A 6000-nucleotide genomic window follows, 5' to 3' on the forward strand; every position below is an offset into this window, starting at 1 on the left:
GGGTCAGCGATGCATTGACATGACAACCTGAGGTCTCCTTGAGACCTCTATCGTTGTTGATGCCGGCTTGCTGTGAGCGCCACCCTGTGGTCGGCGCCCATAGCAAGCCTGTAATTCAGCTACATAGGAGCGATCTGATGATGTGTCTATGAACTCGTAATGACGTGGAGAATCATAATGGCCGGTCAGTTTTAGCATTTAGTGAACCTAGCAAAAAAGTCAAACAAAAAACAAGTGTGGGATTTGTTTGCAATTTCACCGCACTTGGAATTATTTTCAAAAAAATAAGCCCTCACATGGCCATATTGACGGAAAAATAAAAAAGTTGTTCCTCTGGGAAGGAGGGGAGTGAAAAACGCAAAAACGAAAAAGGGCTGCATCTTGAAGGGGTTAAACATATCGGGTAATGGGTAGGTGGAGATTCCCGGGCGTCCCTCTGCCCCGATTCGCGTTTCGCTCTGCTCCTGCATTTTTTGATACATATACTTATTAATGAAAAACAGTGGACCATAAAATGTGATGTCATCTTAATACTAAATCTTTTATTTGAGAAAAACAAACAGGGAAAATAAAAAAAATGAGATCAATTTTCCAGTAAGAAATATTATTTTTATTACTGTAGTCATGTAGAAAAATATAAAATGTTGAGAGTTCGCAGTGGTTGATACCTTTTAATGGCTAAGTGAAAAGATGGTAACAAATTTCAGCTTTCTAAACTACTCTGGCCTTTTCATCAGGCATAGAATAACACAAAATCTGAGGTGTCACATCTTTATACACAACAGGACACAGGAATAATGCAGTAATGAGACACGTGACGTGAAGCAGAACTATCAATGTGGGATAGGGAGAAACACTTGTGGCCATAAATATTGGATGAGTTCATAGATAAGGAGGGAGAAAGTTTTATTGTCCTCTGATTGAGGTCTGGTCCAGGGTTGTGATGCCCCCAGGAGGTCTGAGGAGCACATTCTTTAATTGATGTGGCAAGACATAAATCCATGTGATACTTTCATTCCTGTGTGTCACAGGTCATCATAAGTTTGTACTCCCAGGCTCTTCTGTCTCTCTGAGGTTTGAAGTTACCTTACAAGTTTGTGTCCATGATGCTGTAATCAGGGATAAAAAATGTTTGACTACAGATGGATTTATTATTGTTTTCTTTAATTGTGTGGAGATGGGAACTCATCCTTGAATTTATTACCCTCTTTTCACTTAGCCAAGAAAAGGTATCAACTACTGAGGACTCTCAAATTTTAATATTTGTTTTTACCTCTTGGCTGACGGCACAAAGATATATTTTTCCTGTTGTTATTCTGTTCTCTGTTCACTTCACACTACCGGCATCTAGAGGTTGGTATTCACGTTGGCCGGCTGCCTGACTGTCCATAACTAGCTATACCACGCAACTAACAAACATTGCTCCAAAGACAGCTGTATCTGGAATTCTTTTTTTTCTTGATATAAAAGATATATTTTAATGGACTTGCAATATGGAGAAAATAATGTTGTGGGATTTAGATCCTAAAATAGATATCGAGGACATAGTTTAATGGAATGGTAATGCTGGTGAGGGAACAGGCAGGATTTCAGCTCACTTCAGATTTGTGTCAAAGATACATTCTCCTCCTTTTGTCTTTTTCACCATAAAGTCCCAGCACATAGAAAAACTTTTCTAGACCTTGTTCTCACTTTCTTGGGCTTTTAAATAATTTTGATGTGTGAGATCATTGCATACAATAAATTGGATTATTTTTCTACACTTTCTAAAGCTCAGCTCATATAAGAAATGCAGAGTGAGTGACAATATAGCAAATTTATTGGCGCTTGTTTAAGGCCCTTTTACAAGGCAAATGCAAACTGCATGGGACTAATGATTGTAAATATGATAGTTTACTCCCTTACAATCTGCATATTGTCGGCAGCACATTCCCTGTTTTCAGGGTAGATGGTCCACTAGCAGCGATAAATTGAAGGTCCTTATAAACTATTCAATCAGCCAATTCATGAGCTCATCAGTGGTACGTTTATATTTGCCAATGATCAGGATTTGCCCGATTACCCCCGGGGTTGCCAACTTGATATTTTTAGTTTTTTTCTGGACAGCTGATCATAAGTCACGGGCAGACAACATTTTTTTTATGGGCACATGGGAAAACTATAATATATCATTAAGATTCTGACTGATGTATGTTAACAACCCGTAATCGTAACCCTGGGGTGAAGACATGAACTGCATTCACTGTCACCAGTAAAATGATGATCACTACAGTCGCAATAATGTATTAAGGTTTCTCCATCTTCAAAAAAAAAAGAAGTTATGTTTTACAGACAGTAGAGGAATTTGTGGACAGTTACCACGCAATGTATTAGGTCCTTAACAATATTGACCCCAATTCATCAATTACTTTATGCTTTAAATGTGGCATAAAAGCTTTGAAAAGACGCACAAGTTTGGTGCAACTCATAACTTTGCAACTTTTGGAGTTCTCATGCAAATTTCTCCCAGCTCTGCCAAAATTAGCAGAGACGGGGTGGGATGGAAACGTGGTGAGGACATGACGCCGCAGCTCGTCTAGTTCATGAAGAGTTATGAATTTCCAAATACCAGAAAGCTCACCTGAGTACATAACTGGAGTAAAATGTCTGGTGTAGCGCAAATATGCGCATGTCAATTGTCAGACTCTCCAGAATCATTAAGAGGCATGCACATCTTCATGAATCAGGAGCATCTGACTCCACCACTCCCCTCATCAAGAAAAGCAAAAGAAACTACCGTCTTATCGAATCGGGGTCTTAGATCTGATGTAAAATGATGTTCATTACCCACATAGAGTATGTATCTGATCCCCTGCATGGTGACTGTTTATCCTTACATGCCTTACTTGAAATTCAGACTGATAATTAAATTAATTTGTGGGCATCTAATATTGATGATGAGCAGCTAGGTGTCCCATAGAGGACTCATTGTTTGTAAGTCACTGAGGGGACATGGCCAGCAGGTGATATATCAGGCAACTCCACCCTCCATTCCTCACCTGAATTTAGGTTCTTAGTAGCTTAGTCTCTAGATTCCTTTTTTGGCCTATTCCTATTTTGTCCCACCTGTTATCGACCCAACTTGCCTTCTCGTTATCCTGATCTCTCTGCTCTTGACCTCAGCTATGAATTATGTGCTGCCTGCCCTGACCCCAGACTGTCTGACTACGCTTCTCTCTCGCCCACCTGCACCCCACACCTGAGTCTCTGACCCTCCGGTCAGCTATTGCAGTCCCAGAGACTGACCTGGAGTGATATCTGGTCTACCATCGGCCCAGCCTATGCTCAACTTCAGAGGCTCTAGTGAATACTGTAGAAACGTAGTCACACCCCTCAAGGGTAAGCCTGGCCTGTGGCACAGTGGGTCCACACCTACTAGTGTTATCAATAATATGAGATGCTCGAAAACATCTTTATTTAGTATTCACAGAAATTATGGATATGGCTCTTGGCTGACTATATATATTGGTCTAATTTCATATGCCTTACCTGAAATAATTGAAAAGCTCTTTTTTTGGAAAAAAAAAATTAAAAACTTCTTACATTTACAGCTTGCCTACACAACTTTTTAAAAAATCAAATCTTCCAGTTGTCACCTCACCACTTGCCCTACAGCATTTTAACAGTGGTGAAAACCAATTTGCTAGACAAAAGTAGAAATTAAATTCTTTGGTAGATCATATTATGCACTGGAGTTCTCCTAGGGACACTGGCTTGTTATTTTGTGTTTTTTGGGTTGGTGTTGAAGTAGAATATGATAGGATAATAACAGGATTTGGGCAATTTATTTCTCAAACATGTGTCAGTAATCATGTAATAATCTACCACACATCTACTATGGCTCAAGTCCGCAAACCAGTACTGTTATTTAACACAGTGCTGAAATAAAGACTTTTTATTTATTTATTTTTTTGCACTAGTTATGCTTCTCATTGAAAACTTTGGCAATACATGTACATTTTTGGAATAAAAGAGGTTGGCTAAAGAATGTTATGTTTTGAGGTTTGCTTATACACTGCAAAACTTGTAGTCTTATTTGTTCATGGGTAATAATGTAATTGCGACAATTAAGAGACTTGACGAAAAACAGAAAATGATGTCCCTCGTTTGTAGAGCACAGCTGGCCTTATACATCAGCCAAATGCGCGTTCCGTTACAGCTATCCTTCCTGATTTCTATACTCGTGCATGATCGGCTCGGCCAAACCTGCAAGTGTTCTGTATGAGGAGAGGAACCGGTTCCTCTGACTTTAATGAGTATAGGAGCCTTGGGAAATCCATTAGTGGGTATTAGCTTATTTTCCTGTGCACCCTTTTGACAAAAAGGGATTGCCCCCAAAACGACAACCTTTTCATTCAAATCATTGTCTATTCCACGATAATTACTTGATTATTGTCCAGTCCATGATAATTACGGTATAGCTATATCTTATCAAGGCAGGTACTCTGCTAAATGTATACACTTTGCCATGTGCTTCACGTTTCCTTTTAGTAAAAAATTGTGGCATGTTAAAAGCAGCACGCGCCTGATGAGCCACTGACTCAATATAGTAACCATAGAGATCTTTGTAAGTCATCACAATGTTCCTATTTAATACTTCTCCGAACTCACATAGCCCCCACTTTTTGCCAAAAGAACATCTATCAACCATTTATAAGTAAGTAAAGATCAATGACATCAAAATGTTACTGGCTTGACTGAGCAGGATCTTTATCTAATGTGACAGCTGCTTGGATACTACATGTCCTGTTGGTTCCGAGGGAGAATTAGTTTAGCCATTCAAGCATCTCCTCATTCATCAATGTCACTTGTTGCCAAGAGCATCTGTACCCAACCTCTAACTTATTATGTGTCCATATAATGATGGAAAAAAACACCAAACTTCACTTTCCTTCCGTTTTAGACCATATGTTACATTTAGACCAAGAGAATATGGAAATAATATAGAAAAATCTGGTCTGGTTCCTTAATCTTTTCAAAGAGAATCTACTTTATAGAAGATTCACAGTTTATTGATTGGTTTGTAGTAATTTGGACTGCATGGATAACCAATGTTTAGCGCTGTTGTCTTTCTCTGGTACCGCAATGGATTTGATTTAGACTAGAGTTCACGTTCACCTCATGGTTACGTGCAGCACAGTTACTCCAAATATTCTAGCTGCAAGGAGATGTTCCTTCTCTTAACAAAATGTACCAATGGCCGAGTTGTCCTCAAAATAATAAGATTAGGCAAATTTTCTTATTTTTACCCTTGTGGATCCAGCACAAGTCACTTCATTGGTCTGTGCCGGGACTGGAAGCTATAAATTAACCACGGCACTCCGAGTGATGCAGTCAGAAAAGTATATCTAGATACATTGAAGTGTCACCATATTTCGAGCCAACAGTTTGGCTAGCCAGGGACCTATGTCAAGGCCTGTCTGACCTTAATAATCTTTTATAAGAATCTTTATTTTTATATAGCGCTAACATATTCCGCAGCGCTTTACAGTTTGCACACATTACTGTCACTGTCCCCTGTTGGGGCTCACAATCTAAATTCCCTATCAGTATGTCTTTGAAATGTGGGAGGAAACCAGAGTACCCGGAGGAAACCCACGCAAACACAGAGAGAACATACAAACGCTTTGCAGATGTTGTCCTTAGTGGGGCTTGAATCGAGGACTCCAGCGCTGCAAGGCTGCTGTGCTATCCACTGTGCCACCGTGCTGATCTTTGAGTGCCTTGGTTAATTCAGTCTTTAATTGGATGAACTTCTAGAACTGACGCAAATTTTGGTTTTCACAAATCTAGCAGCTTCAGTGTTTTCACCTCTTTTAGTCAGATGTTTTTATGGTTACTGCACATCTTAATATATACTTACCTTGTAATGTCTTCACATCCTGTTCCGTCCAGATGTGTCCAGATCCCAGAATTCCAAGCAGCCGAAGTTCACCGACCTCCATATTGGGACACCCTAGT

The sequence above is a fragment of the Ranitomeya variabilis genome, chromosome 4 (genome assembly GCF_051348905.1).
Source record: "Ranitomeya variabilis isolate aRanVar5 chromosome 4, aRanVar5.hap1, whole genome shotgun sequence".
Classification (NCBI taxonomy): Eukaryota; Metazoa; Chordata; class Amphibia; order Anura; family Dendrobatidae; genus Ranitomeya; species Ranitomeya variabilis.